We start from the raw sequence: 24,851 nt of genomic DNA, 5'->3' as shown, positions 1-24,851 counted from the left end.
ATCCATTTATCCTGGGTCCCATCAGTCAAATTCAGATACTTGTTGCCAGTTCCGAGATTTATAGGTTGGAGCTGGTTTTTGAAATTGCTTTGCATTTCCATTTAACAGCCAGGGCAGCGGCATGTTAAAATTTTGCCTCCGTCTCCTTGGAGCTTATTTATAAAGCTAATTTTTCTCCCTGGACATTATTTTTGCTCTCTCTCTCATTCAAACGCTAGCTCTAGGCTTCCAAATCATGAACACCTCGTCCTTTTTTTTTTTTAATCGCAAACAAAATACTGTCCTAGACAATGCCGTGGCCTGACAGTGATGATTCCGATGATACGGTCCTCCCAGGCAGGACACAAACCATCTCGCCTTCTGGCCGGAGATGGATTCCCGGCTCTCGCCGCAGATACGCAGGCACACACACAGAGCCCTGGGAAGTCTACACGCTGAATTGCACGCTGACTGCCTTGAAGAAACTGTAGCTAACCACCTTATTAGTATTCTCGCCTCCACCGTGCCTCACTTGCAGCAGCACGGGGCTGAGCAAAATGCAGTAGAGCGGGGACAGACACAGCTCTGGTAATCATCTCAATGCAGGCTGCCGAGTGTTGGGGGCAGGGGAGGTAGCGCATCAAGATGAATAACCTTGCCATAATCCGGGGCACCCTGCGAGCAGACACCCCTGCTGATTGACTGGCTCCCGGCTGGCGGAATCTGCCTGGGGGAGAGGGATCCGGAATCGACCTGGTCCCGGCCGCCCCCCTCCGCTGCCCCTTGATTTTTGGATGTTCTTTTGATCCTCCACCGATCAGGGGAAGGTAACCCGTGAGCCATACCATCTGCAGCACAGAGCAGCGATTGGAGGTTACTACTGACAGTTTCATCACACGGGGTTTGTGAGAGTGTGTGTGTGTGTTTGGGAGTGTGGGTGCCTGCTTCTGCGTGAAAGGAGAACGTGTGAGTGTCCGCGAGTGTGTGTGCGTGTATGTGTGTGTGTGTGACAGCCAAAGCAGGTGTATCGTACTGTAGATTTCACCAGCGTGAATATATTCTCTGGGTACGTGGGACCCAAGCCCTCACCCGCCCCGCAGCTTTCAGCGTCCCTCTCCTTCCCCTCTCCCCTTCTTCTTGTTGCCTTTGATGAGTTTGGGGCTTACTTTTTGGCGGAGTCTCTTGGACACGTTTTTTGGCTGGTGCTGGAAGATCTCATCAATGGAACCTTTGAAAACTGATTGTTTTTCTCCTGTGTGACTTGAAAAAGAAGAAGAAAAGGAAGGAGAGTAGTGCAAGATAAACTAGAGGATTTTAAATTTTCATGGTGAACTTTGAGGATCTATAAAGAAGGTAAGTCATGGGACTGCTTGGGTCCTGGTCCTGGCTTTCCTGCAATGTCTGTGTTTCCCTGTTTGTTTTTGGAAATCCGGAGGCAGTTGAGAAGTGCATTTTTAGAGGTGGTAATGCCCAGAGAAGAACTCAGTGTGTGACATTTGGGAGCTGTTGTCATGCCAGGGGGTTATTTCAGTTTGTATAACCACCTTCCCCCCATCCTTCTTGCGTTGTTTACACCTTTTATTCATCTAGTATTTTCAGTGAATTCTGCATTTAGGAAATCTGGAAAGAAAAAATAATTCTAGGCTTCTCCCTCTTTGACATCCTCTTTAAATTTGAGGGGAAAAAATTAGAAAAAGCTACTGGCAGGGGCTCTGAGTTAAACGTAAAAGTGTGTCTGCTTAGAGGATGGGGGTTGGGGGTACAATCCGGACTTTTACGATAACTTAATAGAGGACTTTTTTCCCCATAGCATGTTTTTTTTCCTTAAATAGTTAAATCTGATCTAGGAGTAAGGAATGTGTGGACTAAAGAAAGCTGTTTCGAGAGCTCTTAACTGGAGCAAATGAGAACAAAGTGGAAATTGTTTAGTATTTTGAGCCTCTCTTTTTTGCACTGATTCTCTTGCTCCTGCATCTCATTAACCTTTCCGTATGCAGTGTCCCCTGTTTAAGACTAGTGTCTCTCATTTTGGAACATCCCTTTACCTATGTGGTCCCTAGAGAAGGGAGTGTGGCTGCAAATTGCTCTTAATTGTCTACTCTTGGCTGTAAAAGCAAACACGCAGCATCAAGAATTCAGGTGACTTTAGTCAAACATCTTGCCAACTCAGTCCCTTTAGTGTTTCCCCATGGTTAGCATTTTTTCTTTTCTTTTTCCTTTCCTTCAAAGCAAAACGTAGACAGTATTTTACCTGTTTCCATTCTGAGGTTATTTAATTAAAGCAAAACACCATTTCACTGTGATAGCCTCTGTGTTCCTGTATCTGTGAGTATTTTTATCTCTGTACTGGCATCACTTAGCTTTTCTCAAGAAGTTAGAATCCCTCATAAATATATTTCTAAATTGCTGAGACCCGAAGTGAAAGCAATACAGCTTAAGTCAAAGCCTATGGATGGTTCCTTCTAAAAGGAGTAGTAATATTTTATGGAATGTTAGCCAGCTTGAACTCTTACTGTGAGCTTATTTATAGAAGAGATGACAAGGACTGTCAGCCAGGCAGGGTGGGCAGGCATAAGGGTTTCTTAGGATGTCTGTGGACAGAGATATGTCGCAAATTGTAACGTAAGAAATTTTATTCAGAGACGATTGATAGAGATGATCAAAGATTTATGAGAGCCAAGTTGGGAGATGTGAAAGATCATATTCAAAACAATATTATTTCTTTTTCCTAAAAGAAGTTTTTTGAAAATCCAGAAGCTAAAAAAATTTTTTTAAATATACTTAAACATGAGATTAGACTCAGGTATTGCCATAGGCTGTCATCTATTTGATGTTTTTTGCATAAAAATATTTGTGAACCAGTTAAAGAAGGGCAGCTGTTAAAAGATTCCTCCCCTTTTTCATCCTGTAACTGATACGTACTCCACACTGTACTCTGGGTTTAAAAAAAAAAAGCCTATGGGTAAACTTTGTCAGTGTAGTTTATGATGCGTCTTTCTTGCCAACTATTTCTGCTCAGGGTATTTTCTTCTGTTACTCATAGACTCGAGGTACATGCTCCTTATCAAGAGATGGGGCTTTTTATTATTTTTAAATGACTTCGATATAGGACAAATCCTGAATAAAATTTCATTTTCTTTGTGGAGAAAATAGCCTAGGAATAGCCCTGTACTCATGAAGCCTGAAGGCGAGTTTCATATATAAACAAGAAACACAAAGTTTCCTATTCTAGGGAGAGAGCAAAGCCCTGATGCCGCAAGTGCCTGTGGGTTGTGTCAGGGGGTTGGAGCTTGTCCAGGTCTGCCGGGACCATCACCGTTCTTCGTGTTGGTCAGCTCTCCGTTAGCCTGCAGCTCTTAACGTGGCCAGTGCCAGGTACAGAGGCCAGTGTTTGACGTCATCTATTTTGTGTCAGGGCAGTTCTGCATAAAGAGAAGCCCTCTGAAAATGCCATTCTGGAAGTTCGCAAATTCGTGCCTCTTTTTATTGAGGGTATTTCATTTTGACTGTTCCTCCTCCCATTCACATTCTCACCCAGTTTGGGTATATTTAGACTTGTGGTGTTGGTAAAAATTAATTGCATAGATTATTCTCAACACCATCTTTCCAAAAAAAAAAAAAAAATAGTAAGGATAACATCTTGGCTTTTGTGTATGTGAGATTTAATCATTGTAATGAGGGAAACTTCTAGCCATAGCAACACTTTCATTATCACTGATTTTAGGCTAATAATAGAAGTGGAGTATGTGCCAACTCAGGAGTTTCTGATCACGGCTCAAGCGGTGAGCAAAGCGGCTCCCCAGAACTTAAGTTTTCCTGATCCTACCTGGGCAACCGTAACTGTGTCTTCATTATCAGCTCCAGTCCAAGCAACGGTGGTGACAACTTGTATTCAGAACTGGCTCCAGATCCACTGGCTTTCTTTTGTCTTTTCCGGCTTTGTGTTGTATTTCACAGCTTAACGGGGTGGGTTTTCCTGCTTAGTGAGTTCAGAAAAGAAAGGAAAAAGAAGAAAGGAAAAGCAAAGAAGCTTTCCATCTCAGTCAAAGTAGCATGTCAGACTTGCCAAAGAAAAGGCTGAGTCCCCTAGAGGGAATAGATGCAGGGTCCTACTTTGAAAAGAATGAATTGGGAAAGTGTTGCCTTGAGTTAATTCCAGTTCCTTCTCCATTTAGTCGCAGTCAGCTGGCCAGCCTTTCTGTGGATCTTTGCTCAAGTGAACCAGCCAGGCCCAACATTCTCCAGAGTGCTTCTGTGTTTTTGAAACCCAGGGCACTTAACACATGAATGGCTCTTTCCTTCCACAACAAACAGAGCTGACAGCTGGAAAGTCAGCTACTGAGAACCTTTAAAGGAAGCCAGAAAGATCACCCAGTAAGTTGAAGAACGGAAAGGAGCTCTTAGAGCTCTGGCCCTGGAGGTGGTTGAGGACCCAGCCTCCGAAACTTGAAGCTTTGATTGCTGAGTCATTACAACAGTCTGGAGCTGTATGTTGGCTCCATGAACTGATGCTGCTATGGGGGCTAATGCTGATGGGTGAGAGCATTAGCTCACAGAAGAAGATGCTGACTCTTGGGATGAAGGAGATGCACCCTGTGATGACAGACGTGTTTATGTGTTCTTCTGTTGTTTTCATACTTAAAAACAACTGCTTAGGGTCTGCTAGTAAGGTACAAAAGAAGAAATGGATTCAGTGAAGTGTGAAAAGGACAGGGGCTTTGCAAATGTCCATGTCAATTCTCTCACTTATCTGCATTGCCGTTCAGGACTCAGTAACCACGGCTAAGTTGAGGCCAAGAGTGCAAACTGGAGTTAGAATCAGGAGAAAGGAAACCCCAGATTGAGAAAACGAAGGTGTCACTAAAGCCTTGACAGTGCTGCTTAATGGTACGTAAGTCACTCAAAGGACCCCAATTTCCTTCTATATAGTTAAGAAAAGCATTCTTCACTTGCTGTTGTGAGGAATATGATGAAATATTACAGAAGAAAATGACCTGTAATTATACATTGCTATAGAAAAATGTAAGGTACTATAGTAACAATAAGTTCTTGTATGGTTCAAAACTGCAAAACAGAGTGAACAGTATAATTTTAAGTTAAATTGATTAAGCAGTGCTTATCTTTTTTTTCATGATGATGATCAATATTTGCATTATTGTAATTTGGGTGTTTCTCATGTGTGTTGAATATACCTCTTCTCAGTAGTTTTTGTGGTATATTCTTAGTTTTTTGTGTATTTGTGTGTACATGTATGTGCATATGTGCCTGCATACATGTATAGGTAAATGACCGATTTATAGGAGATGTAATTTTAAATTCATAAAAAAATTAGGAAATGTGTAATGACCTGAATCCATGCGCACTGGGTATCCAGAAAGGACAAGAAAAACTTAAATAGCCTTTTGTATGGCGATGGACAGGTCCTTATAAAGTTTGCAGGATTCAGAAAACTCTAGTCCACAATGCTGCTGCTGCTGCTGCTGCTGCTGCTAAGTCGCTTCAGTCATGTCCGACTCTGTGCGACCGCATAGATGGCAGCCCACCAGGCTCCCCCGTCCCTGGGATTCTCCAGGCTAGAACACTGGAGTGGGTCGCCATTTCCTTCTCCAGTGCATGAAAGTGAAAAGTGAAAGTGAAGTCGCTCAGTTGCAATGATGCTACTGACTAGAATTTGAGTTAAGCTTGAAAGTTGTATCAGTAAGGTATTTATTTGTAGTGGCAGCATAGATCATGATGATTGTCACACTGATTACATTTGGTGGGTAGATGGACCAGGACTAAAATGCGGAGTTGAATCATGATGGCAGGAGATGTGGCAGTGATGGGAACTGGCTTTTGACATGGAGAGATTTGGGGTCAGATACCTAATCTCCTTGGAGAAGGAAATGGCACCCCACTCCAGTACTCTTGCCTGGAGAATCCCATGGACCGAGGAACCTGGTGGGCTACAGTCCAGGGGTTCGAAAAGAGTCAGAGACGACTGAGCGACTTCAGTTTCACACATTGGAGAAGGCAATGGCAACCCACTCCAGTGTTCTTGCCTAGAGAATCCCATGGACGGAGGAGCCTGGTAGGCTACTGTCCATGGGGCCGCAAAGAGTCGGAGAGGACTGAGCAACTTCACTTTCACTTTCTTTTCACCTAATCTCCTAGATATTCAGCCATCCAATCTATAAAACAGGAAGGACCAGTCGTTCAGAGGGCATTTGTGATGAATGAATAAATGATTTTATAAACTGTTGTTCTTTAGTCACTAAGTTATGTCCAACTCTTTGTGACCCCATGGACTGTAGTCCACCAGGCTCCTCTGTCCATACATAATTCTTGGTCAAATGCTTGACACAAAATTGGAAGTCTACAGGTAGTTTGCATATAAAGTTTCTTTCCTCTTTGTCTGGCTTAAAATTAGAAAGGCCTTCCTAATTCAGTGTATTTATCTAATTGACACAGAGGTAAAAGTCCCAAATATAATCTGAGATGTAAGCAAAACTGGAGAGAGAAAGCTAGTTTTCTGTAAATTACCTAATTTCATATACCATGGTTTCATCAGGTTCTTTCTCAGAGCAAGGAGTGCCCTTCCCAGGTGTCACCTCATTTACGCTTACAACTTCTGAAATGATACTGAATATAAGTAGCGAGAAGCATGTGCACCCATCCATACGTGGTTGCAGAAACAGTTCACATGTCAGCAAGTGGTGTTAACATTGCTCTTTATCTAACCTCTCATTTTGTTCACAGTCAGTGAAAGGCTGTGTATTTATTAAACACCTAACAGGTACAAGCACTGCAGTCATTGCTGCGGGGGATGTAGAAGGACTCTCCTGCTCTATCTCTTGGCTGCAATTCCTGCATTTGGACAGGGCATGCTGCAGTCTTCACGGCTGCCTCCTGGAGTTTGGACTTGATGGTTAAACAGTATCAGGAGTCCTCTGCTGGAATCTGACCTATGTGGGGCTCTGTCATTGTGTATGACCTTTATTTAGTTCAAGAACATATTGCAAAAGATGTAAAAATCCTTGTTCCTATTAATGTAGCTGAGCTGAGCTGTCAGTGACGAGTCTGATTCGGCTTTGCTAACTCTGCACGGCTGGTACCACTCGACCCAGGTATTTCTGTTCTGCAAAGTCAGCCTTTCGTGTGCAGGAAGGGAGCAAGGTTTTGTCCTTCAGATTGTGGGTTCTTTCTGTCCTTATAATGAATGGATGAAGTCTATTTTATGGCTTGCTGAGAGGGAAGGCAGCATCCAGGCTTCCTGTATTTTGAGGCTGTGTTCCTTACAATCGAGATCTCATTAGAGTGAAAAGGAAAAGAGGGAAGACAGTTGGTCAAAATGACAAACACAAGTTCACTGGCCTTTACCAAAACCTCAAGCATCAGGTTTCATGGTTAGAGTACTGCAAGGAAATAAGGAAATTTCTTGTGTGATGTATCACAGATTGTATTGCCAGCACACATCTAGAAAATACACTAAATTATAGTCAGTTCTGTCATATATTCAATGAATATATTCTAGGTGTCAGGCAGTATACTAAGTAGATTAGATTTTTACTGATATTTCTCAAAAATCAATAAAATAGTGTTATTGTTCTTATATTACAGATGATGTGAAAAGTGATCCATTTCTTTGCTCCAAATACCAGTTCACTTCATAGCCCATGTATTTTCTTCTCTCCCATGTTTTGTTGCTGTTTAGGTTGCAAACAATGCTTCTTTACATAAATCCCCAGATACAGACAGTGTAGAGCAAGCTTTCTCTAAATACCAATCAAATAATCTTGTTTCCATAACAAAACTCACTCTTTCCACAGAAAGATGTGGTCTCAGTGTCTCCAAGGGACCTCTGAAGGGCCAATTCCCTGAACCAGTGGGTCCCTGATAAAGTATATTCAGTGCCACATTTGGGGGGGCCTCTGGAGGCATGCATACTGCTAAGTCACTGCAGTCGTGTCCAACTCTGTGTGACCCCATAGACAGCCCACCAGGCTCCCCCGTCCCTGGGATTCTCCAGGCAAGAACACTGGAGTGGGTTGCCATTTCCTCCAATGCATGAAAGTGAAAAGTGAAAAGGGAAGTTGCTCAGTTGTGTCCGAATCTGTGTGACCCCATAGACGGCAGCCCACCAGGCTCCCCCGTCCCTGGGATTCTCCAGGCAAGAACACTGGAGTGGGTTGCCATTTCCTCCAATGCATGAAAGTGAAAAGTGAAAAGGGAAGTTGCTCAGTTGTGTCCGAATCTGTGTGACCCCATAGACGGCAGCCTACCAGGCTCCTCTGTCCATGGGATTTTCCAGGCAAGAATACTGGAGTGGGGTGACATCACCTTCTCCGGGAGGCGTGCATAGCTTGAGGTAAATCTCCATTAAACTTTGACCGTTGCCAAAGTCATATTGGAATATTTGATGGCATGGGGAGTAATGGCAAAGGTGTTAAACCACTGAAGTTACAGGACAAGGAACAAAGTAAAGAACTGAAAGTCTCTACTGCAACAGTAAATAGTAAGTAGCATTGGGCTGTATTTACAGAAGGTACCTTTTGAGAAGTATCTCTCAACATGTTTCTCTACTCGTTAATTATGTAACTTTGTGCAGACTACCTTTATACCCATATTGTCTTTTCTCACCTTGTAGGATTATTATAAAACGGGTAAGGGAAAATAATATTTATAAAGGACCTAGAACAGAGATTAGGGTTTAGTCAGTGCTCAATAAAAGACATCCCATAATAACAATAGTTATATTCATCGACATGATAATTAGCAGTACTAATAGTATTGTGTATGGTAGTAGTTTAGCAACCTCACTTTGCACATAGATCTTCCCGCACTCCACAGTACCAGAGGTTATACAAATTGCCACCTCACATCAATGAACAGAAAAGCGAATATGCGTGTCTGTCTGGCCATAAAAATATGAAAGAGAGGAGGAAAATTATCTTTCAGCAGCACTGATGTCAGTGGGGAACATATTGATGGAAAAAGAGTGATTTGTTGCAGAGACTAGAGAAAGAAAGAGGACCAAGTCAGAATTTCATGAGCTGAGGAATTCTTTCTTGAGTCAGATCCTAAAATGTTGTGGGCTTGGGGATACAGTTCAATGCGTGGCTATAAACAGGAGAAAGGGTCATATTTTGAAAGATTTTTTGATAAAAAGAAGACCATCTTCCTTTGACTTTATCCTGACAAAGAGAACAGAAAATTTCAACTCTGCCTTTTCTTTCATCCCTGTAAAATTTCTCTAGCTTTTATATTTAATGTAGGTATTTCAGGGATTATTTTTTTCAGTTTATGGTTTTCTGGCTATTCCTTTTTTTAATATTATGAGCAAAAATGTCTGCATTTTTAAGTGTTTGACAGTGAACCATTCCAGTATGGCAGATTTAAATCCTTTATGTAGGTGCTTTAGATTTTTAGCACTATATTCGTGTTGCAGGTAACAAGTCACAAAAGGAAGGACCAAGTAAATACACAATGATTCAGGGTGTACTTCTTTTGAAAAGTGATTTGAATGAAAATCTTTGTATATACCTGGAATCTTGCAGATACCTGATATGAAACAAGTGTTTCATTAGAGAAAAGTTTTCCTTACAGACTGAGACAAATATTTGGATAGCAAAGCAAGAAATGTGTGAAGTGCAAGCTTTTGGAACAATCATGTTAGTAAAGGCAAATTCTTTCCTAAAAACCTGAAAACAGGCAAATAATTAGTAACACAAAAACTGGTGGGTTTGCTATTTTTTTTCCTGTTGGAGACATTCACTATGTATAGTGAAAATAAACATATTAAATATGAATACACACAAGGATAAAACTCTACTTGCCCTTCTTCAGAAGGAAAGCCATGTTTAATATGTGACTTTTGCTCAAGATCTTTCATCTGCCAGGAAACCTGAGCTGTTATTACACATTAAACATTTTATCAACCAACCTGTTCTGATTGCAGTGCCCATCTGCATATATGCATGCAGGTTATTTATTTATTTATTTATTTTTTGTATGTCTCTGGACTGCAGTCATTCTCATGACCTGGAGTCTCTCAAGAACAAGTGGCTGAGTTCTTCCTGTGTTCATCAGATCGATTCTACTTCCTTTATCTCTTTTTGCTTCCTTGATCTGTCTGATTTTCAGTCTCAAGTCTGGTTTTCATCTCACCTTTCCCATCACTATAGGCACAGGTGCACTTTTCCCAAGTTTAGACTCAATGGAATTCTGTTCTCCCTATCTGGTGTATGTTTTTCTCCCAAGAGTCACTTGACCAAGGGGAAAAATACACAAACACATATGTACACATGTACATAAATACCAGAGATTTATACACACATACGTATCTATATATATGTACACACACACACATACACATATATATGAGTGTGTATGTGTATATATTGTATGTATGGGCTTCCCTAGTGGCTCAGTGGTAAAGAATCCACCTGCAAATACAGGAGATACAGGTTTGATCCCTGGGCAAGGAAGATCCTCTGGAGAAGGAAATGGCAACCCACTCCAGTATTCTTGCTTGGGAAATACCATGGACAGAGGAGCTTGGTGCGCTGCAGTCTATGGGGTCACAAGAGTTGGACACAACTGAGTGACTAAACAGTGCAGCGTCGTGTGTGTGTGTGTGTGTGTGTGTGTGTGTGTGTGTGTGTGTGTGTGTATCTACTCCTGAACCGAAGAACTGAGTCTTGGATCTAGGGCAAGATCCCTCTTGCCTAAACAAATCAGAGTTCTTAGTGGATGCTTTTGTGGATTATACATCCTTTGCTTCTGTGGTCATTTCAGTAGCGTCATTTGTTCAATGTGTTTACTGAACACCTAGTACGTTTACTATTATATTACAGTTACAATGTGGAAAACAAAGTTGTACACAATGTGATTTTTTTCCCTTCGAACTCGCAGTTGGTAAGAAAAAAGTTATGGGATAAGCCCCCTGAAGGCCTTGAAAGAAAATCACAAAATTAGCACAAGAGCTATCATGAGCTGATCAGCACGCTGTCACAGAGGTCTGCCGGGAGTGTCACAGTTGTGACAAGGGAGTAGCATTATTTTCAGGATACAAAGGAGGAAATTGAGACTCAGAGGACTCTGATGTGCCCTAGGAAGTGAGTCATTACCTGCAGGACTTGACGCTTGTCTAGGTGCTTCTGGCTCTGAGACTGAGTGCCTGGATTCCTCCCATCCTGAACTTAATCCTGCCAAGCACTTAAAGCCATATACAGTGCTTTCTGTTTTTCTCTGTTTTAAAGGAGTCTATGCTCTTCTTGTGAGTGAATATTGTTTTCTGTTTAGCTATAATATGTTCTATCTTCAATCGTTTTCCTGGACTTCTTTCCTTTTCTGCCAGTGATCCCTGTAAAGAGGGCTTGGAAACAAAGGCATGAAGCCTCATCTCTCTAGTGTCCTCACTTTCTCGTCCTCGTCAAGATCTGAATATGTCCCTTTTCTCTTTTCTGGAAGAGGAGCTAGTGCTTTCTACAGATGGTCTGTCAGGCAGACAGATGGTCCGAACCTCTCTAATGGTGTGTTCTAGAGAGGAGCGTGCCTATGAGCTGCCAGCTCAGGATGGAATGGTGCTTGGTGCAGCCATCAAGAGTTGCTAGGACGGCTGCTCTGTGACCTTCCCAGTTCTTTAATTTGGAGTTCTTGGAGATTTGAGGGGCACTTTTTCTGCTGTAAGTAGATGGCGGTTTCGCTTCCTCACAAGCCAGAGGGATGATAGTTCCACAACAATACATTTAGAAATTTGCCAGTTACTTTTATGGAATGTCATTTTTTCTTGACTTTCAAGTTGGATCCAAGGTGAGAATCCAGGAGAAACAGAAGGGATACTCTTTGAAGATGCTGTTGTTGTTGTTTAGTCACTAAGTCATGCCCGACTCTTTGCAAACCCATGGACTGTAACCCACCAGGCTCCAGTGTCCATGGGATTCTACAGGTTAGAATACTGGAGAGGGTTGCCATTTCCTTCTCTGGGGATCTTCCCAACCAAGGGATTGAACCTAAGTCGCCTGCATTACAGACAGATTCTTCACCTCTAAGCCACGGGGGAACCTACTCTTTGAAGATGGTCAGCTTTAATTCTGAGCATGTCATCTACTTGAAGAAGCCACAGAGGTTTCTGCTCATCAAGAGGGAGCCATTCAATCAAATTGACTCTTTAGTAATTACTGTCCCTCTCTGGGGTGGGGGAGGAGATGTGCAAGTACAGAGTGACCTGCCAGGTTGCTGTTTAAATTATGCCTTTACTCTGTCCCCTGATGAGAACAGAGATGTGAGATTCAGAAACAGAAAAAAAAAAGGTATAATTTCCTCTTCCTGTTTGGGGCTGAGTATGGTTCCAGAAAAACTTACATGTACCGCTCTAGTATTCTTGCCTGGACAATCCTGTGGACAGAGGAGCCTGGCGTGCTACAGTTCTTGGGGTCACAAAAGAGTCAGAGAGTCAGACAACTGAGTTACTGAGCACACACATACACCATCTCCAGGAATGGTTATTGATTTCAGGGTCCAGGATATACGGAGATATTTCCCTGTTCCTGTCATCTTTTCCCTTTGCCCTTTTACCAACTGGGGGTCACAGAAGATGCAAAAAAGTCAGTGTTGGGCACAGCTCCTGTCGCTGATGTTTATTCAGATCACCATATCACCAGCTAGCTTGCTAGAACTTCCTGATTGCCTGCTTCCCTCCCTCTGGCTCTTTATACCCTTAGTGTCACCCTCTACTCCAAGTTTTCTGATACCTGTCTTGGGTCTACCTTCTTCTTTGGTGACATATCCGACCGCTTTCAAATCTTCACCTTTTGTTCCAGTCTCAGGTCCAGACACTCACATGGTTTTATGATAAGCCACGAAGGACTTCATTGTCTCTGCTATCTCCTGCCTTGTAGTGTGAAGCTGTAATACTCAAGTCTCCTGCCTTCTTGCCAAGAGTGAGGGGTGGGAACTACCTTTCATAATAACTCCAAGTCTTTCCAACTTGCAACCCTAGTTATAAACTTTACAACTATTTTATTTCTCTGTCATTTGATGTAAACATCTTTTAATTAGGATAATATTCCTGTCTGCAAAATTTGGATCATGTTACAACTAGCATTAGTTTAGCATTTGCTGGGTATCTAGAGCCTTATATTTATTATCAAAAATGTAATGACCTGAAAAAAAATTATACAAACGTTAAAGATAAAGACAACCTTAGAGAGGTTAAATAAATGGCCAAGATCACATAAAAGAGGCCTGGTTGAATCAGATACTTATGTTTGGAAATATGGTATTTGCCTTCTAAGTTATTTAAAAAATTATATAATAGTTTCCCTTACAGGAGAATACCTGGGGTTTTGTTTGGATATGTAAGAAAAAGCTTTGTAAACTTTAAAGCTCTATGCAAATGTTAATTGTTGCTGTGTTCTACCCTAAGATTATTTATGGATGACACTGCATATATTTATGTAGCTCAGTATAACAAATAGCTGATTAAGGGGCAATCATTTCTCAATTTTAAAGCCGAAATTTTGTGGATGCTTATGAAATAGCGCTCCAAAAGCAGATGTGTGTGGCCGCCTGGTTGGTATGTCTGGTGAAATACAGTAGAACCTGACTAAATTACACTAATGAGTTGGAGACCCATTACAAATTATCACATTTGCCCAATTAGTGAAGGAGCAATGTAGAGAAAAAAGACTGCTAGGGAAGCAAAGCTGGTATGGCAAGAAGACAAAACTGCAAGTAAGCCTAAAAGATGTTAATAACACACACCACACAGGCATGCTCATTTGTGTGCACACACACACACACACGTACAACCACACATCCCTCTGCAGTAGGTGAAGTTGATCATGAAATATACAAATATTTGTACAAAATGGATCTCTGTGTACATAGAAATAGTTCAGTTTCTTTCTCTCTCTCAGGAAAAAGCAATCAATGGAAGTTCATTGTTTTATGGTTCCAAGAAAACTATTTTGTTTTAACGGAATCAGAATGTGGTTTACAATTGGAACATTGTTATGTGGCAAATTGTAGTGCTACATCTAGTTAAATTTTATTATATGCTTTGAGGTATACCCTACCATCCTGAGCACTTCAGTAGGTATTATTACCTTGGAATCTTGTCACTTAAAGTCCTTTCATCTACTAAGTTTTTCTTAGAAGTCATTCTTCATATATTCTCAGGCCCCTTGCTTCCTAAATTCTCTCAATAAACCTATTTGGGGGACAAAATAAAAAGCAAGTTACCCACCCAGCTTTCTTGTGATTGAAAAATCTCATCCTTTGCAATCTCAGAGAACAATGCACAATTTAAATAATTAAGTATATGTTTTCCACAGTGCTTTAACAGTTTCAGAATGGGCTTAGGAGAATTTGTAATTGGAAACCAGGCACTTGCTAGTTACATATCCCATTTGTTTTTATTAGTTACTGATAATTCTATGTCAATAATAGAGGTAAACTTAGATTTGTTCAATTCTCAGTATAAATATAAGCAAGTAATATTACTGTTATTTTTAATTTGCAGATGAGGAAACTGAAGCTTAGAGAACTTAAGTGTCTTACAGATAATACTACAGCTATTATCAGAGCTGGGAGCTGGGATTTGAGAAAACACAGATCCTGTTTCAAAGGAGATTATACTCTACCAAGGAGTCACATGCATAGCAAGTTAGTGCTAAAATATGGCTTCCAAGCCCAGATCAGCATAATTAACATGATGGCTTACTCTGATCACCTGCTTTTTATGTTTTAAATTTTTTTTCTGTAATACATCTAAACTCATTACAGAACTGTAATTGGATATTCAACGTAGTATTTTTGCTTGAGTTTTAAGTTTTGTAGCTTCAGAATTCCTTTTTACTTTATTCTATACCTAATGACTTTGCTTGTTAAATTTAAAATAGTTTTCATGCACATAGTCCGGCAAGAATGTACTTGTTGCCTTTTTGGTGGGTGGCAAAGGACCACACTTATCATTGATACTCTCTAGTGAAAAGAAAAATATGGCCACAAATTCCATATATCCTGCTACATCCATGCCAATTAACTCCCAGAAAAATGTGGAATCTATCTTCTCACCCCTTGAGTCTGAATAGCCTTGTGACTTGCTTTTACTCAAATGTGGGAGAAATGATATTCTATAACCTACAAGGATAGGCCTTAGGAAGCCTTACTTTTTCCTTTGGAGAGTTGTCCTGAGACCCCCAAGAAAGACAGTAATCTAGCCTAGTGGAGGTCACAGAGAGGAAAGCTGACCTACACCCTTTCTCCTCCTATCATGTTATCTAAACCCAGCTCCAACTGCTGGGAATGTGAGTAAGGCCACCTTGATCTTTTCATCTCAGTGTCTTCTCAGCTAAATGTTAGCTGCATGAGTGAATTAAGGTGAACGGAGCAAAACAGCTGCTCATCCAATACGTAGAATAGTTAGATACAAGAAATCTTTATGTTTCTATGTCCTGGCATGGTTTTTTACACAGCTATACTTAATTGGAACGTGGACAAGCTTAACAATTTTTCCGACCCCAAGGGCTGTACCCAGCCAGGCTCCTCTGTCCATGGGATTCTCCAGGTAAGAGTACTGGAGTGGGTTGCCATTCTCTTCTCCAAGGGATCTTCCTGACCCAGGGATCGAACCCAGGTCTCCTGCATTGCAGGCAGATTCTTTACTGTCTGAGCCACCAGAGAAGTCCCATAGTGTGTCCCATAGCATTAGGGTTTACAAACTTTTATCTATAAAATTTGCTTTTGCCCTGCTCATGACAGACTCTGCTCTGAGGTTTTGCTCAGACTTAGCTCTCCTATGCTTTATTTCACATTTTAGTTACAAGTGCTCATAATATATATGCAAAGGACAAAGGAAATAGTGATAAACAATAGAGACTCATTCTGTTAAAGTTGTTTCTTTTCACTGATTGGTTTCTTCTAGGCCTTTGTTAATTGATTTTCATATCGGTTATCCAAGTGAGGGTTGAAACTGTGAGGATTGCTTACCACCATTGTTGAAGCAAAAAAGTAATATGTTGAACTAAAAAGAGTCCTTGACTTGAAATAAAAATGGAAGTTCTTCCATTTTATAGCTCTATAACTTAGGGCATGTCATTTGCCCTTTCTGAAATCAGCTTCATTCCTTCATTGAATAGGGATCATACCTGCTTCAAAAGCATTTTCTTCAACGTAGAAGATTCTGCATATATAAGGTCATATAATTGTTAGGTAGCATTTTGAAGATAGATTGACTCTTACAGATTATACAGTATAGAAATCTCATGGCTTATTACATATATGAAAGAGGCAGCAAAAAGAGAGAGAAAAATGCCCAAGAATGTTATAAATTAAAATCATCACTTTAAAAAATTCTTTTTTTTATTTTTATTTTTTTAATTTAATTTTATTTTTAAACTTTACATAATTGTATTAGTTTTGCCAAAAAATTCTTAAAAAATAAAAAGTTCTTATTTTTATTAAATTAGCAATTTTTTAAATGTTAATGCTCTGTAGAAAAAAATGTAAATAATCAGGTACCATCATTGTTGATAGCAGTATACATTTCTATAACACTTTTAGAAAACAGTGTATGTATTGTAGGTCATAGAATTGGAGCAGGACCACTCCAGTATGTCTTGCCTAGAGAATCCCATGGACAAAGGAGCCTGGTGGGCTGCAGTCCATGGGGTCGCACAGAGTTGGACACGATTGAAGTGACTTAGCACAGCAAACCACACAGGTCATAGAATTGTTCCTTTACCTTGATTCCTTTCTGGAACTCTATCCTAAGGAAATATGGAAAATGTGATATGCACAAATATGCTCATAAATTGTTCATTACATGATAAAATATAATAGAGCCACATGCCATACAAAAAGATATGGGTAAAAATAATTATACATGGATATAAGGCAGCTATTAAAATTTATAACCTGGAAGACTTTGTATAATAGCAACTATATAAAGAAAGTAGGCATGCATGTGTAAATTTGAAAGACTGAATAGCAGTATACTGACATACTAATAGTGGTTGTATTGTGTTTCTGTTTTTCTTCACTTTCCTAAGTGGTTTTATTTCTGAAAGCAGAAGATGTTTGGACCTGCTAATATAACCCTTGGCTGCAAATAACAGTAATCTGACTCTAGAAGCCTAAATTAATTGTAATTTAAATTTGCCACTTAACGGGAAGTCCAGCAATTCTAGGCCATGGTTCCATGACTTAATATCATCAGGGCCAGGGATTCTGTTGGCATTTATCATTTGTTTACTGGATGATTACTGAAGTTCTTATCCTCTAGTCTACATTCAAGGCAGGAAGAATGCAAAAGGGAGAAGATACAAGTCAGCTACATCGATCTCTTTTTTAGCTCAATATAAAGAAAACCCCTAGTTTAAGTCTCTGATTGAGGATACAGTGCAGATGGTCATCCCTACGTGGAGGCTGGGAAAGAGTGGTCCCAGGATGAAGACTTCCGTGGGCCTCATCTCTAGAGGAAGTCCCAGCTTTCTGTGTGTCTCTGTCTCGGCCACCTTGCCTTCTACAGAACACTACTTTTGTTTTTCCACCCTACCTCACCTTCCGCCTCAGTCTGTAAGACTAACACAAAGAAAATGGAAGAGCTGGAAAAGGAAAGGAGTTTGAGCCTCTATCCTTTATCCAAAAAACTTGTTGTTTGATCACCAAGTCCTGTCTGACTCCTTGTGACCCCATGCCCTGCAGCATGCCAGGCTTCCCTGTCCTTCACTGTCTCCTGGAGTTTGCTCAGATTCATGTCCATTGAGTCGGTGATGCCATCCAACCATCTCATCCTCTGCTACCATCTTCTCCTTTGCCTTCAATCTTTCCCAGCATTAGGGTCTTTTCCAATGAGTCATTTCTTCGCATCAGGTGGCCGAAGTATTGGAGTTTCAGCTTCAGCATCAGGCTTCCCAGTGAATATTCAGGGTTGATTTCCTTTTTGATTGACTGGTTTGATCTCCTTGATGTCTAAGGGACTCTCAAGAGTCTTCTCCAGCATACTTGACTCTGCTTAAAACACACAGATTCCCTGAGAATGTTTTAGCAATAAATACATCTGATCTTTGTCTCAATTCCTATGCAGCTCCTATGTTGAGTTTCTCTAGTCACGCATATCAAGTAGTCTTGAAATCTTTGCTCCTGAGAAGGCTGGATGTTTATGACTCATTTAGTATCTCAGCATTATCGTCACAAAGAGTTAACTAGTACCACCCCCACTATAATTAGATAAAATCTTTGGTTTAGGGATAAAGTTTTTTAAGTCTGCATATTTTTTTTGTGTAGGGTGTTGCTTTCCAGTAGCTGTCATTTGATTTCTGATGGAAGTTTTACATAGTTCTTTTGATGATGAAAAAGGAAAAATGAAAATGGGACAGAAACCATAAATTAGACCTCTAAAATATATCTGAAATCGGTTGCTTTCTTATTCATCACTGGCCCCAGGTTGGCTTACATCATTGTTGGCTTACACCATGTCAATAATATTTCTTCTCCCTTTCACTCCTATTTCCTTTAATCAATTCTCTACAGATTAAACAGAAATATATATATATATTTTCAAAAATGTCAATCACTGCTTCAACAGACCAAAATTAAAAATGCCAATTAATTAAAAGCACCTCTTAGCATTTATAATGAAAATGGGGCCCTTACTCATGATTCTCAGGTGTTTATTCAGCCTGGAGTTGGTCGTCCCTCACTATCCTTGGGGAATTGTCTCTAGAACACCCTCCTCTGTACCAAAATCCCTGGATGCTTGAGTCCTTAATATAAAATAGCGTGGTGGGGATTCGTGTCTGCTTGCTTGTGTCTGACTCTTTGTGATCCCATGGATTGTGGCCCACCTGGCTGCTCTCTCATTGGGAAATCAATGGGATTTTTCTGGCAAGAATACTGGAGTGGGGTGCCATTTACTCCTCCAGGGGATCTTCCCAACCCAGGGATCAAATCCATGTCTCCTGTATCGCAGGCAGATTCTTTGCCACTGAGCCACCTGGGAGCCCCATAAAATAGCATCATATTTGCCTAACCTATGCAACATCCTTCCATATACTTTAAATCATTGCTAGATAATCTATAACATAATGTAATATAAATGCTATATTTCCATTCAATTCAGTCACTCAGTTGTGTCCAATTCTTTCTGACCTCATGAACAGCAGCACACCAGGCTTCCCCGTCCATCACCAACTCCTGGAGCTTGCCCAAACTCATGTCCATCAAGATGGTGATGCCATCCAACCATCTCATCATCTGTCATCCCCTTCTCCTCCTACCTTCAATGTTTCCCAGGATCAGGGTCTTTTCTAATGAGTCAGTTCTTCACATCAGGTGGCCAAAGTATTTCACTCAAGTGTTTCAAAGTCCTTCCAATGACAATTCAGGACTGATTTCCTTTAGGTTTGACTGTTTTGATTGCCTTGAAGTCCAAGGGATTCTCAAGAGTCTTCTCCAACATCATAGTTCAAAAGCATCAGTTCTTCGGCACTCAGCTTTCTTTATGGTCCAAACATCACATTCATACATCAGTTCAGTCTCTTAGTCATGTCTGACTCTTTGTGACCCTGTGGACTGAAGCACACCAGACTTCTCTGCCCATCACCAACTCCTGGAGCTTGCCCAAACTCATGTGCATCGAGTCAGTGATGCCATCCAACCATCTCATCCTTTGTCATCCCCCTCTTCTCCTACCTTCAGTCTTTCCCAGGATCAGGGTCTTTTCCAATGAGTCAGTTCTTCACATCAGGTGGCCAAAGTATTGGAGTTTCAACTTCAGCATCAGTCCTTCTGATAAATATTCAGGACTAATTTCCTTTAGGATTGATTGGTTGGATCTCCTTGCAGGCCAAAGGACTCTCAAGAATCTTCTCCAACACCACAGTTCAAAACCATCAATCCTTTGGCCCTCAGCTTTCTTTATGGTCCAACTTTCATATCCATCCATGACTACTGGAAAACCATAGCTTTGACTAGATGGACCTTTGTTGGCAAAGTAATGTCTCTGCTTTTAATATGATGTCTAGGTTGGTCATAACTTTTCTTCCAAGGTGCAAGCATCTTTTAATTTTATGGCTAGTCACCATCTACAGTGATTTTGGAGCCCCCAAAAATAAAGTTTCTCACTGTTTCATTGATTCCTCATGTATTTACTATGAAGTAATGGGACCGGATGCCAGGTTCTTAGTTTTTTCAATGTTGAGTTTTAAACCAACTTTTCACTCTTCTCTTTCACTTTAATCAAGAGGCTCTTTAGTTTCTCTTTGCTTTCTGCCATAAGAGTGGTGTTATCTGCATATGTGAGGTTATTGATATTTCTCCCAGCAATCTTGATTCCAGCTTGTGCTTCATCCAGCCTAGCATTTCACATAATATACTCTGCATATAAGTTAAATAAGTGGGGTGACAATATACAGCCTTGACAAACTCCTTTCCCAATTTGTAAATACTATATCAAGGCTATGAGAATAGTTGCTGAAAGTGAAAGTGAAGTCACTCAGTCGTGTCCAACTCTTTGCGACCCCATGAACTGTTGCCTACCAGGCTCCTCCGTCCATGGGATTTTCCAGGCAGAGAACTGGAGTTAGGTGCCATTTCTTTCGACCTGGGGATCGAACCTGGGTCTCCTGCTTTGTAGGCAGATGCTTTTACCATCTGAGCCACCAGGGAAGTCATGTACTTATGAATTTGTAAAAAGTATTATTGTTCCATGGTAGGATGAATTTACAGATATGGAGTCCCTGGTTAGGGAGACTGATGGTATACAGTTGACTCTCGAACAACATGGTGGTTAGAGGCACCAACCCTTGCAGAGTTGAGAAGCCACATATAATTTTATAGTTGGCCCTCTGTATCCATTGTTTCAACCAACTATGGATGGATGTACAATCCATAGTACTACTGTGTAGTACATAGTCAAAAAATTTCTCCTATAAAGTGATCTACCCAGTTCAAACCCTATAGTTCAAATGTCAAGTGTATATCAAATTAAGGAATGATTAAATAATGGGTAAAAGTAGTTCTGCTGGCTAGGAAGAGTGTAAAAGGTTAGTGCTAAGGCTGGAAAAATTGAGTCTGGAGGAGGGCATGGCAGTCCATTCCAATATTCTTGCCTGGAGAACCCCCATGGACAGAGGAGCCTGGCAGGCTCTAGTCCGTAGAGTCACGGAGAGTTGGACATGACTGAAGCAACACACACATACACAGAAGGCTGGAAAAATTGAGTCAGAGCCAGAAATTAAAAAGCCTTGAGTGGTATGTTACTTGACTTGAAATCTACTTGTTTTTCTCCACTTCATCTCTTGCCATTCTTTCTTTCCTCACAGAGCTCTAGCCTTGCTAGTATTCTGAGAGCCCCTACAGGCATTTACCGTGGTACTCTTTTCATTGTTTCTTTGCCAATGTTAGATCTCAATTTAGCACCTTCTGGGAGAAGCTTCCCCCATCTAGTTAATTAAGCTAAGACTCTCCATACAGCATTCTGACTGATCTTCCATCTCAGCTCTTTGTTATTTTTGAGAACTCGTATTACTTTATGTATCCCTCAGTTGTCCTGCGTTTGCTCTGTCTGTACCATTAGGATGCAAGATCTGTGAGATCAGGAACCTTCTTCACTATGTGTCTTGTCAGGTTGAAATAAAATTGATTTACTATAAATATCCATTTAATCATTTAAATGAATTATGGTGGTCTAGACACCAAATAATAAAATGAATCTAAGCAGCAGGTCGGAGAAGGCAATGGCACCCCACTCCAGTACTCTTGCCTGGAAAATCCCATGGATGGAGGGGCCTGGTAGGCTGCAGTCCATGGGGTCTCGAAGAGTTGGACACGACTGAGCGACTTCCCTTTCACTTTTCAGTTTCATGCATTGGAGAAGGAAATGGCAACCCACTCCAGTGTTCTTGCCTGGAGAATCCCAGGGATGGGGGAGCCTGGTGGGCTGCCGTCTATGGGGTCGCATAGAGTCAGACATGAATGAAGCGACTGAGCAGCAGCAGCAGCAGCAGCAGCAAGCAGCAGGTACAATGCCTGCTAATGTTATTTGCTTGAAAATTGTTGCTCTCTTTCTTTTTTTATATAGTTCCCCTACTTTGTTTCATAGGGCTGTGAACTCCTCTAAGGCAGGTATCATATTATGCTGATCTTTCATCCCCATGTCTTATATATTCTCTGGCACAAAGAAGTCAGGGGATTTTGTTTAAAAAAAGGAAGAAGACTAAATGATGGAATGAATGAAAAGACTCTTATAAACAAATAAATAGACATTTGACAAGGGCAAAAGACATTTTACAGGAATAAGGGTTAGAATTGTCAACAAAGTTCTAGACATGAGTTCATAAAAGGCTTGCAGGATCTATGAGGATATGAATTGTATCCACCTTTGCTCCCCTTGGGGGCTTCCCTAGTGGCTCAGATGGTAAAGCATCTGTCTGCAATGCAGGAGACCCAGGTTTGATCCCTGGGTTGGGAAGATCCCCTGGAGAAGGAAATGGCAGCCCACTCCAGTATTCTTGCCTGGAAAATCCCATGGACCATGGAGCCTGGTAGGCTACCTAGTCCATGGGGTTGCAAAGAGTTGAACACGACTGAGCAACTGAGCGACTTCACTTTTCTCCCCTTGAATTCCTATTGAATCCCTGGTACAAAGGGCAGTTCCTGGAACACGTGTGTGTATATGAGAGAGAGAGACAAACATGGAAAGAAGCTGAGTGTGTGGTTGGAAAGAAAGACAGTGAAAGTTTGGGGATTATGTGGAAAAGGTAAATTATAGTTCAAAGGGCCTAGACTGAACAACTGATTAGTTTGAGACTTATCTTGTCAGCAGTGGGTGGCCTTTGAACATTTTTATTATACTGGCAGAGATGAGATAACTCAGGATGCTGGAGTAGTGTTGGGGGCAAAAATTTGTGTCAAGTCTCATAAGATCCAATCTCTAATAATGTCCATTTCTGGAAGCTCAGCTAGTGCTTACAGCTTGTCCTCTTGCATTTTGGAATAGTATTTTTTCTATTAAAAATTGGAAAGAATTGAGTATCTTAGGTCAGTATAGACAGGCTAACTTTACATATGGCACGGTGCCTTTCATTTAGTCATGTATCAGATTTTGAGATTTATTGGATTATAAAACTAAAACCTGTTATAGAACAATTGGCCATGTTTCTTCTCCCTTTTTAAATGCCAGATATTGAAACTTTAATTTGAAGGTTAAAAGTAGTTTTAGGGACTCCTGAAGGATGAGTAGTTGTCCATTCAGCTCATGGGAAACACTGGCATAGGTCATTTGGAAATGGTCTATGGTCTGCAAGGAGAGATGGTATGGATAAGTGGAATTTAGAACCTGAATGTTGTTAGCTTTGCTTTTACAAGTAGGGGTTAGGATTGTACAATATTCTCTATGGTGATTATGATCATTTAGAAGATTTCTGTACAATATCAGGCAATGGACTTATTTCTGTAAGAGATTCTCTGCTTTTTCTGGTCAAGTTCATAGAAATTACAACCACTTTGGGACTTGGACAAACAAGGATTTGTTGCTTCAAGCAGTTTCTCCAAGGGTGGGTCTACCTCTCTATAAATGAAACTGACCATACGGTATTGGAATTGGTTGTATAAGAAATCAAAAATTAGTGAGAATATGTGTATTCTTAGTCTGGGGATGGGAGTGACTGCTCAAAAAATGGGTAGTGTAACTTTCTTCTGTGTTACAGCCTTACCTTCAGGGGCAAATGCCAGGGTGTCTTAGGGAGGCAGGGATATCCAAGGATATTTTTGGACTTCTGCCTCTTAAGCTGGAGAAGGCAGTGGCACCCCACTCCAGCACTCTTGCCTGGAAAATCCCATGGACGGAGGAGCCTGGTGGGCCACAGTCCACGGGGTTGCTAAGAGTCAGACAAGACTCAGCGACTTCACTTTCATGCATTGGAGAAGGAAATGGCAACCCACTCCAGTGTTCTTGCCTGAAGAATCCCAGGGACGGGGGAGCCTCGTGGGCTGCTGTCCATGGGGTCGCACAGAGTTGGACATGACTGAAGCAACTTAGCAGCAGCAGCAGCAGCCTCTTAAGCATTAATTTTCTTCACTGGTTGTCCTTCATCTTGCTGGAAATCCCAGTTTTGTCCTGAATGCCTATCAAAATAACAGAAAAACCAAGGAGAATAAATTAATTCTGACAAATATTGGGACAAATAACATAGTTCTGCTGCTTTGGGATTCTTTTAGTGTGGACATGTCCACTTCACAGCTTCCCAGGTGGCACAATGGTAAAGAGTCTGCCTGCCAAAGCAGGTGATGCAGGAGACTGTGGGTTGGATCCCTGGATTGGGTAGATCCCCGGGAGGAGGGCAAGGAAACCGGCTCCAGTATTCTAGCCTAGAAAATTCCACGGACAGAGAAGCTTGAGGGCTACAATTCATGGGGTCACAATGAGTTGGACATGATTGAGCATGTACACACACATGTGCATGACCAATTTATAAAGTTGCCATGGGATGTGTCTATTTTCAAAAAGCAAGATATTACTGCATATTTAGAGAAAGAAGTTTTCTTAGGTCTTCTATCATTGGGAAACACTTCAAGCTATTTTTCTTTTACAAAGAGATATGAAATTAATATTTGAAGAAGTTAAAAAGGCTTGTATTAAACAACCATGTTTAATTTTATTTAATTCAGTGTTTTAAAAATCTATTTGACTATAGAACACTATTTTTATGAAACATCTGTTAACATTTAGCAAATTATTAGTGCTCTATGAAACCCATTTGGGAAATGATAGCCTACATAATAATTGTCTTATGAATGAAAATGTATTATTGGCAAATACCCCTGTGACTCTCAGGTGAACATGTGAAGATAAAACATCTTACAGCATACATTTCTGAGGAGCA

General features: G+C 40.9%; 1 protein-coding gene across 2 annotated transcripts in view; it reads left to right on the top strand.

The window, feature by feature from the left end:
- Positions 1–543: 543 nt before the first annotated feature.
- Positions 544–24,851, top strand: part of LRRC4C (leucine rich repeat containing 4C) — a 1,420,098-nt gene continuing 1,395,790 nt past the window's right edge. For both annotated transcript variants that reach the window (XM_059875163.1, XM_059875162.1), the window contains exon 1: positions 544–1,332. The gene's annotated coding sequence lies outside the window, so the exon portion shown is untranslated. The remainder of the gene's footprint in view (positions 1,333–24,851) is intronic.

This window comes from Bos taurus, chromosome 15 (assembly GCF_002263795.3).
Source record: "Bos taurus isolate L1 Dominette 01449 registration number 42190680 breed Hereford chromosome 15, ARS-UCD2.0, whole genome shotgun sequence".
Lineage (NCBI taxonomy): Eukaryota > Metazoa > Chordata > Mammalia > Artiodactyla > Bovidae > Bos > Bos taurus.
This window is presented reverse-complemented; position numbering and strand designations above follow the sequence as displayed.